We start from the raw sequence: 11,162 nt of genomic DNA, 5'->3' as shown, positions 1-11,162 counted from the left end.
ATTCTTCAATCAAAAAATCATAAAACAGGTGCCTGTAATATAATTAATTTGTTGAGCAATTAGGTTTTTGCTTGTGTAAAAAATATACTTACATATGTGCAAGTGAAAAATTAAAAACTAAACAGAAATTGTTTTATTAGTGCTAGTAGCGATATTTTAATTAGTCCCATACACAAGTGCACAAGTGAGAGATAAATACGATCGCCCGCAGTAAAGTAAAGTGAATTGTTTTTAATTTTCGGTTAGAAAAATAATTAAATTGATAATAAAATCGATCTTATTTATCTGTTCTGGCAGTGTATTTTAATTATTTCCACGTTTATTTGAAATTGGATATTCAAATCGTTGAATATCATAAATAAGTGAATAAAACTTTGTATTGTTTTTCTTATGCACACAGGTGCAATCGGTAATAATTTATTAATTCGGTTTCGTTCACTCTCTGAGTTCTCGCGGTTTATCCACTAATACAAATTTACGTTTAGTGGAAATTAATAATCTTTTTCGAGTCTCGAAATCACTGCTTTATTTTTTCCTACTCGCAAAATAAATAAAATCCATATTTAAATTTTCACGTCTACGTAAATTTTATTAAATTAAATTTTAGTATTTAACTTAGTATGCAATAAGCATTTGGCCATCTGTCATTTGGTTACTTTGTTTAGGTAACAAAATCATTTGATTTAAATATTTTCGTACATACATACGTATTTACAATATTTCAACCACCATTTCCATTGCCTTTGTTATTTTCTCGCTGTTTAATTTTGTTAGCGCGGGTTGTTACTTGTGTATATATACATACAAGGCACATTTGTGGGAACATACAGCCCATTAGAAAATTTTTACATTGACCCCGTAGGAAATTTTTCAAAAATTAACTTTGAATTACATTGGAATTGGGTACATTCCAATATTCGTCATATTTTATTCGATCGGTTCTAAGTTTCGGCATACAGACCGTAGTCCTTTAAACAATAGATATGGCTCTGAGTTATTTTACCAGGTGTTCAGACCAAATTGTTGAATTCAATCCGGAATTCAATGAAGCCTATATAAAGGAAAAATCGAAAACCTCCTTGGAAATTCTAAAAACAGAATTAATCGACGCTTGGTTGAACACAAAGCTAGCATATGAAAAATGCTTACAATCCTTGAAGAATGAGGATGAAGTAGGACCGGTCAAAGCAAAGCAGTCAACATCTCTCTTAGGGATTATATGTATATCCTGCTTGTCACGCATTGCTGAATGCATCCAACAGGCCGAAGCAAGCGTTGCTCCAGACACTGTCCCTGCCCAAGTAGCCAAATCCTCAAATAGTTTGCGTTTACCGCCATGTGATACGGAAATATTTCATGGTGATTACGTGTCTTGGCCATCCTTTCGCGATCTATTCGCAGCGATTTACATTAAAACTTCGCGACTGGAGGACGTCGAAAAACTTTACCACCTGCTTCAGAGAACAAGTGGTGAAGCAAAGGAAATCGTCGCGAAAGCCCCGCTAAGCAATTTAGGCTTCGAAATGGCGTGGTCTAACTTGAAGGCGGCATACGAAAATAAACGGGTGTTGGTCAACAGTCATCTAAAGGTGCTTTTCTCGCTTCCAGTCATTCGGACTGAAAGTGCAACAGCGTTAAAGGAGCTTCAGTGGAGCATTAATGGATGCTTATCTGCCCTGGAAATGTATGACGTCAAAGTCAAGGAGTGGAACCCAATTCTAATTTATCTCTGTTCGAATCGCCTACCAAAAACAACGCTCGGGTTATGGAAACAATCCTAAGCGGACAAATCGGCTCTACCGAACTGGGGTCAAATGGATACATTTCTGACGCAACGATACAGGACCCTGGAGTCGATACTGGATGTGAAAGGTGCACCTTCATCATCATCGACGACCCTTTCACATAAAGCATCTGCACAATCGGGCAATACGGGAGCCCAAAAGAAAGTAGCGTTTGCTACCAATGTTTCCCATTCAAACTACGTGTTATGTCCTAAATAACAACATCCCTTACGTTTATGTACAAAATTGTTAGCTCTTCCAGTAAATGATAGCTTTTCGGCAATTAAAAAGCACAACTGCTGTTTGAATTGTTTGACAAAAGGCCACTCAATGAAAGACTGCAAGAGCCAGTTCGCGTGCTCTAAGTGCAAAAGTAGATATCATACTCTACTCCACAGAGTGCCCTCTAACACTCAACCTTCAAAAGACTCCACAAACGCAACTACTTCACAAGCCTTTCACGATAATATACAGTCCACTTCTTCGCATAGTAGTCCAACATCGAATGAAGAAAATTTGAAATCGTCGAATTCATCTTCAGCTCTACTAGGAACTGCGGTGGTTCATATTTGCCACTTAGGGTCAACATATGTCGCTCGAGCTTTAATTGATTCAGCTGCCGAAGAATCGTTCATCTCGGAGCGACTTCGGAAACTTTTAAAGCTGGCATGCTCAAAAACCAACGCAGTTATTCCGAAACTTAATCAAACAGTTTGCAACAATACCTCGAAGAGTTGCTCGTTCTTTTTGGCTCACCCCGTGACGCAAATATTTTCATAGATGCCAATGCTTTCGTTTTACCAAAAATCACTGGCAACTTACCTTCAACCTCAATAGATGAATCGATACTAGATCAACTGCCTAAAGTACCTTTAGCAGATTCTAATTTTCTTCAAAGCGGTCCGATAGATGTTTTGATAGGAGGGGATTTATATCCCAAAGTAATGTTAGGTGACGTAAGGCGCAGTTTAAATAATAATTTCCTGTCCCAAGAGACCGTGTTCGGGTGGAACATCTCCACTGCACAGGTTTCTTGCTTTACTACCAAAGTCTCAATCGGGGAGGACATCTCGTTAGATTGTCAACTGCGCAAGTTCTGAGAACTGGAAGAAGTTCCTAAAATAACTCTTCAGTCTGCAGAGGACTCGTTTTGCGAAGAAATGTACTCGAAGACGAACATTCACCTAGCCACTTTTACCTCTCACATCACGCGGTTCTGAAACCTGAAAGTACTTCAACGAAGTTTAGAGTAGTAGAATGGCGTCTTGTTAAATGATATTCTCCATGTAGGTCCGGCTCTTCAGTCGGATTTAACTCTTCTTATAATTCGGTGGCGGCTGTACAAGTTCGTTCAAAGTAGCGACATACAGAAAATGTGTCGTCAAATTCTGGTCAAACCTGAACACAGGCCTTATCAGAGGATTATTTTTAGGGATGACCCGCAAGGTAGCAAGCAACAAGACTGTCAACTTAAAACAGTCATTTTCGGGATAATTTGCGCGCCATACTTGCCAATTAGAATACTTATTCAATTAGCTCAAGACTGTCAGGATTCACATCCATTAGCAGCTCAAATTCTCCGGAACTCCACGTGGTGCTATCAAAAATAGTTATGCAGCAAATATGGTGTGATGGTACTCCCTGGGATAAGCCCTTATCTCCTCAAACTCTTTCCAAATGGAAAGTGTCTTTAGAAAATTACCAATTTGTAGAAGAAATCGAAATTCCGTGATGGGTATATTATTCTGAGGAATCACCTTTCCAAGTTCATGCCTTTTGCGATGCCTGGCCAAAACAAACGTCGCACCAATCAAAACCATTTCACTTCCCCGTTTGGCGCTGTGTGGTGCTGTTCTGGTGGTTGATATGCTTCAATCACTTCTAAAGGAACTTCCATTCAAAGTCGAAAATATATACTGCTGGACAGATTCTACCATCGTTCTCGCGTGGTTAAGAAAAAGGCCCTGCTCTTGGACCACCTTTGTCGCTAATCGAGTGGCAAAAATCCAAGATGTTCTCAGCGTTAGGCATTGGAGTCACGTTGATTCCAAGGTTAATCCCGCGGATCTTTGTAGCAGAGGAACTTTTCCACAGGACTTATGCTCGAATAAGTTGTAGTGGCACGGCCCCTTGTGGTTAGCCAAACGCGTAGAACAGTGGCCATCCCTCGATGTAGATATAGACGACATTACGCTCGAAGCGAAGGGTTTAAGGCACACACTTCACAAGTGTCAAATCAGGAGGATCCCTTAGAAAGATTTTCGTCGCTTCCGCGTGCACTACGCGTCTTATCATATGTGTTAAGTTCTACAATCGAACTAACCGATTTACCCGACGGTTTCATTCTCACCCCTCTCTAATTATTTCAGGAGAAGAAATTTCTAAAATTCGAGTTCGGCTCATAATACTTGCCCAGATGAATCACTTTCCAGAGAATCTTACCGCTAAAATTGAAATATCGTCGAAGAGTAAAATTCTCTCCTTAAACCCATTCCTCGATATTTGTGGTGTAATTCGAGCCAACGGTCGACTGACAAATTCGCAGATGTTGTCTGAAGACGAAAAGCGTCCGATTATTTTGCCCTATAGTTTTTATTTCGCAAAGTTGTTAGTAGAACTTATTCACAAGGGCTCTCTTTATGGCGGAAATCAATTGGTATTTCGGTTACTGCGCCAACAATATTGGATTCCGAAAGCCAAAAATCTCATAAAGACCGTTATTCATAGTTGTAAACCATGTGTTATACACAAAAAACAAAATCAATGTCAAATTATGGCGGCTCTCCCGGAAGAACAGACGGCACTTTCCTGACCCTGTGAAAATATAGGTGTAGATTTCGTCCATTCGACATTAAGAGTTTTTCGGGAAGATCTTACAAGATGACTAAAGGTTACGTTTGTATATTTGTATGCTGTTCTACGAAAGCGATTCACTTAGAAGCTGCCAGAGATCTTTCAACAGAAACCTTTATTGGCGCATTTTCAAGGTTCATTGCTAGAAGAAGCTGTCTAAAAAATATCTTTTCGGATAATGGAACTAACTTTGTAGGCGCATCTACGGTTCTTAAAAAGGACATTATCCATTAACACAACTCAAGAGTCTGTGTGCAACCTATATAGTCTTCAAAAAGTTTCCCGGTAATTTATCCCGGCAGGCGCTCCTCATATGGGTGGTCTTTGGGAAGCAGGGGTTAAAAGTTTAAAATTCCATCTTCGTCGAACCGCTGCTTCTCAGAAATTCAGCTTTGAAGAATTTCAAACCCTTCTTTGTCGCGTCGAAGCCTGTCTAAATTCAAGACAAATATCACCTAGTTCCAACGACCCCGCTGATTGTGCAGCTCTCACTCCGGGTCATTTTCTAACTGGGGGGCCAATACTCGCCCCACCGGAACCCTCAATCGAAACGAATCCAATCTCCTTAATCAACCGATGGCAAAAACTTAAGGCTCTTAGTCAACAACATTCGCTTCACTGGAGGGAGGAATATTTAAAGGAACTTCACAAACGTCATAAATGGAAGTCCCCTCAAAAAGATATTGCCATCAAAGACCTAGTTGTAGTTCGCCATGAAAATATTCCACCTAATGAATGGCGCTTGGGTAGGGTCACCAATATATCATGGAACTGATAAAAGAGTTCGAGTGGCCGACATTCGCACCCAAAAGGGAATGATAACGCGCCCCATCGTAAAGTTAGTTGTTTTACCAAACTAACCTTTAGCGTTTATCATCTTTTTTAATTCCTTAGCTTTACAATATAAATGCACCACTCATTGAATTTTCACCAACCCCATCCCCCAATGCAGCGGCACCAGTGGATACATCGGCAAGCACTGAACAAGCAGCAATGGATACAACAACACCAGCAAAGACCGTGGCAAGCCCCGTCAAGCGCAATAATATGCTTAAATGCAGAGTCTGTTCTCGGTCACACCCTCTCCGATTTTACAAAAAGTTCATCGACGCAAGCTTTGTACGGTACTTTTACACCGCTATTGCTCGCGATGCTTAGCGTATTCTCATATAACAAAAAATTACAAAAGCACGGGAATATGTGGTGAGAAGCACCATTCGCTTCTACACTCCAAAACTCGTTTAACCTCTCGCCGTGAACTCCCCGCAATCCTCACACAGCTGTCCCGAGCGGTCACGGTTCTGCCAACAGTCGCCATTTATTTGCATGTAGGGCAACTAAAGGTCCTGACCCGAGCTCTTCTCGACTTTTACTCACCCACGAGAAAAGTGTGCACCAATGAATCACCGTCTTCGTATACAGACGGTGCCGGTTTCACATACAGATATGTGCGAGCTCTATATCAGCTCATCAAACGACACGCATATTCGATTCACGTTGTCAGCAAGAGTCACGCCGGAGTTTGAGCTCAACTCGCCATCTTAACCAAGCCACATGTGACAAATTTGTCAATATGACGTAGTCAGATCCGAGGTTTCACACATCTTCCGCAGTAGCCGTGATTCTAGGGGGGATGTATATCACAAAATAATCAAAACCGAAATTGTAAATTATCCAGGCTATCCAACAACCCAAAATTCCGTGTTCGGATGGGTCCTTTCTGGCCCATGTGTCCTTTAAGGCACAGCGACCCCTTAATGGGGACCGTTTCGCGTCTTCCGCGTTCGCGTGGGTCCTATCCGGCCCGGTGTCCTTTCAGGCACAGCGACCCCCTAATGGGTACCGTTTCGCATGTTGTAATTTTTATTAAGTCAGTGTAAGGATTAAATTGAATTTTACTGAACTTAAATTACATATATCATTATATAAGTTGCATTTGAATTACAGCCCCTACTGGGCAACGATTATGAAGCTTACTCAACCATTAAACTTGAATTTATCTATAATAAAGCACTGTACATATTAAAGAAAACTCAACAATTTATTACTTTACACGCATTTAATGAATTTTAGTTTTAGTTTGGAAATTTATATAATGGTTAGCTTCTAAGCTGTGTTTCAAGGCCGGCGGCAATGTTGAAGCCAAACACCTTCAATAGTTGGTGTTTCTTCATTCACAGCTGTTCGCCACAAAGCTGCACTGTGGCTGGATATCTACCGGTGGCTCTCTTTCGAAATTAGGGTTCGTTAACGCTGCGCTCAACTGCAAAGTGATAGCCTTCTACTTACGACAGCAGTTGAGACAGCGTTCCAGAGCAGCAATTCAACATAAGGTAAAATACGTACTTTTCGGTAATATTAAATCTTAAAAATCGTTATATCTATTAATATTTATTATATTCTCAATTTGAAATTCGATTCTTCACCCGCATATATCTTCGTATATGCGGTTTTTTCTTCTTCAGTAAACTTATACATTTTTATATTCAGCCCAATCACGCAATCCATCGTAGACTGTTTTTTCGGGATTCGTGATATTCGAATTTGTAACATTGCTACGACGGGTTGCGTGATTGTGTTGTTTGTTTTAAATATTTTTCGCGTTTCGTAAATTTTCTCCACTGGCAAGAACTTGTAGTAGAAAATTGCAAATAAACGTCAAAAGTTTACGTTCCGAGTGAATTCAGTGAAGCCACTGTACGAATTTCGAATAGCATGATAGCAATGGACGACATCTTACTGGGCCTAGATAAGCTAGGGAGCATGGGAGCCACCATATTCTGCAGAGGAGGTCACCTCGCGCTATCCAGGCCAGTCACACAACATACATTGCCATTAGCCGAGCCAACACAGATCACGGAGGAGGTAACGCCACCAGGCGAAGACAACAATAACATAGATGAGAGGATCAACAGGATCAACGGTGCCTACGATGAGGACGAGGCGGAACGAGTGCGCGGTTTTCTGGCAAAGGAACTCCAAAATTTCGAGAGCATGAGTGAGGTGACGACAATAGCCGAGCACTAGATTATCCTGACGGACGACCGCCCTATCAAGCAACGTAACTTCCCACGCAACCCCAGCTATGCAGACCGTCATCAACAACGAAATTAACGAATTACTTCAGAAAGGATGCACTGTAGCCCACACAGTGCACCAATCGTACTAGCCAAGAATAAAAACGGAAAGTGGAGGTTATGCGTGGATTATTGGCACCTTAACGCCCGATCCGTACCCGACGCGTACCCCTTACCCAGAATACAACATATACTGGACAAGGTACGAAGATCGAAGTATATCAGCAGCTTGATTTTGAAAAATGGCTACTGGCAAAAACCACTTGAGCCCCAGAGCCGTCCCTATACCGCTTTCACGGTACCGGGACGCGGGTTATTTCAGTGCCGCGTTATGCCGTTCGGCCTACACTCCGGAGGAGCACATTCGAAACTTGAAAGAAGTAGGGCAACGAATGCAGCGCGCCAAACTCAGAACAAATGCTAAGAAATGTGAATTCTTCAAGAAGGAAATGCGATACCTAGGACACGTAGTAAGCGACTGGGGAATTAACACCGACCCCGAGAAAGTTGCAGCCATCAAAGTCCTGAAACCACCAACTAACGCGGAAGAGGTGCGTTAATATCTTGGTACCTACGGTTCGTGCCCGACTTCGCCACGATCAGCCAGCCACTCACAATCCTGCTGAAAGCGGGCAAACTCTGGTAGTGGAGAGCCAAACAACAGGAAGCTTTCGAGGTCTTAAAGCAAAAACTCACCGAAGCACCGGTACTTGCCTGTCCGGACTTCACCAACGACTTCACCTTACAAACAGATGCAAGCAATTTCGGGCTGGGCGCCGTATTGACACAGGACTTGGAAAGCGGAAGGCGCCTACGCCAGCAGGAAACTCAACAAGGCGGAAACCAACTACTCGCCCACCGAGAAGAAATGCCTCGCGATCGTCTGGGGAATACGCAAAATGATACCATACTTGGGAAGGTACCGATTCAAGGTAATCACGGACCATATGTCCCTAAAGTGGCTAAACTCCTTCAAAAGCCCATCCGGTCGTATAGCACGATGGGCCTTGGAACTCCAGCAGCACACCTTCGACATCGAGTACAGGAAACGAAAGTCGAAACTGGTAGCGGACGCACTATCATAACAGTCACTGGAGACACTGCGACTGGCAACGACAACAGAGCGACCATGCAAGTGGTGGCACAGGCGCGTGAACGAAGTGCGCACTAACCCAGAGAAATATGCTGACTACATAATACAAGATGGACAACAATGGTGTGAGGACCAAATTAAACCTCATTAATTTGGCCCACCCAAAACCCCCCCCCCCCCCCCCACACCATTATCACATCAGGCGGTTACAAAAAGCCCTAGCAATACGTCCAACCAACAAGTCACAGCAACACAACGAGCGGTCGCAACACTTAACAGCAACACGGCCAACCAACAAGTCTCAGCAACACAACGGGCGGTCGCAACATTTAGCAGCAACACGGTGACCATGGCAACACAACCATCTGGGCTAGAAACAAACAACAGCCATAAAAGGAGCGACGCAGCAGCACAGCAGTCAGTCAGTACTAAGCCAGGAGTTGCAAAACTGCCTCCGATGTGGAGATTTCTCTTGAATTGCATTCTTGAGGAATACAAAAAGACTAACAATTTAAGTGATAGCTCCCGACATTCCTTAGTGCGCGAGTGTACCAACTTTTTACGAAAGCATTGTGGAAATTACCTTAAGCGTGAGGAAAAAATTGCACTAGCTGAATCAGTGATACGTCTTTTTCCAGTTTATAAGGTTACTAACAGCAAGTTTGGAGGAATTGTAAGTACACAATAAGACTCTTAATACTGCGCTCTTACGTTCTTATGAACCTTAAAAATAATTTCAGGATTTATTCTACAAACCGGAGAACAATTTGGGTTATTTAGTTGCAAAGCTAAAAAACATAAACACTAAACTTAATAAATTCAGTAGCGGTGATAACAAAAAACGTAAACTATTTGAGGCCGAAAAGGAAAGCGATGATGACGCGGTGATTTCTGAGCAAGATCTTAATTGTTTTCAGAAGTGGGTAGTTGCGGAGGAATTGAGTTTGGTGCAGCAAAAATTGCGGGAAACATTAAAAGCAAGACAAAAATTTAACTGCAACGGGAGCAAGACTATGATCGAGATCAGCTGGCCGAAAGAGTCCGAACAAATGTGCAGCTGTTGAATGCAGAGCAGAAAAACGTGCACGATTCCCTGATGAAGGCTGTTGACGATGGAACCGGAGGCATTTAGTTTCTCGATGCTCCCGGTGGGACAGGAAAAACATTCGTCATTTCTTTAATTCTGGCTACAATTCGGGCAAGATCTCAAATTACGTTGGCTGTTGCTTCCTCTGGCATTACTGCCACATTATTGGAAGGCGGTCGAACTGCATTTTCAGCTTTAAAACTGCCGATGAATATACTAACGGTAGACAAGCCAACGTGCACAATGACAAAGAATTCAGCGACAGCGAAATTGATGCGAGAATGCAAAATCATCATTTGGGATGGATGCACGATGTCGCATAAACGAGCTTTTGAGGCAGTTGACCGAACGATGAAGAATTTACAAGGTGATTCGAGATAGTTTGGTGGGGCTATGATATTGCTCTCCGGAGATTTTCGCCAAATGCTACCTGTCATCCCGAAATCTACTGCTGCCGATGAACTTAATGCATGCCTGAAAACTTGCTCTCACTCATCGGCTCTTGAATTCTCGAGACAACTGCTGGCGCTTGACCAAATACCTGTTGATGTTTCCACTGGATTAATATCGTTCCCGGCAAATTTTTGCGATTTCACATCGTCGAAAGAAGAACTCATCACCGAAGTAATCCCCAGCATTGCACAAAATTATAAAAATTTCGATTTGATTAGTGAACGGGCAATACTTGCAGCGAAGAATAAGGACGTCGATAGCTTGAATTTGATTATTCAAAGAACTGGATTCGTACTGGAGAACTGCATTCGTACAAATCCGTTGACAGCGTGCCCGACGAGCATGAAGCGACAAACTATCCGATAGAATTTTTGAACTCGCTTGATGTGCTAGGAACTCCGCCGAATAATTTACAGTTGAAAGAGGGATCGATCATAATCATGTTGCGGAATCTGAATCATCCTAAATTGTGCAACGGTACGCGGTTGTCCGTCAAGAAACTGATGAACAAAGTGATTCAAAGTACGATCACCAAGGGCAAACTAAAGGAAGAGGAAGTCCTTATCCCATGAATTCCGATTATTCCATCTGATCTTCCATTCCAATTCAAGCGGATTCAGTTTCCCGTTCGATTGGCTTTTGCGATGACAATCAATAAATTGCAAGGCCAATCGTTGGAAGTCTGTGGGATTGATCCCGAATTTCCCTGTTTTTCGCACGGTCAGCTGTACGTTGCCTGTTCGCGTGTTGGGAAACCGTCTTCGTTGTTTGTTTTTGCGCCGGAAAACAAAACAAAAAACATTGTTCATCATATG

This window comes from Eurosta solidaginis, chromosome 2 (assembly GCF_040869045.1).
Source record: "Eurosta solidaginis isolate ZX-2024a chromosome 2, ASM4086904v1, whole genome shotgun sequence".
NCBI classification, from domain to species: Eukaryota; Metazoa; Arthropoda; class Insecta; order Diptera; family Tephritidae; genus Eurosta; species Eurosta solidaginis.
Note: the sequence above shows the minus strand (reverse complement) of the source record.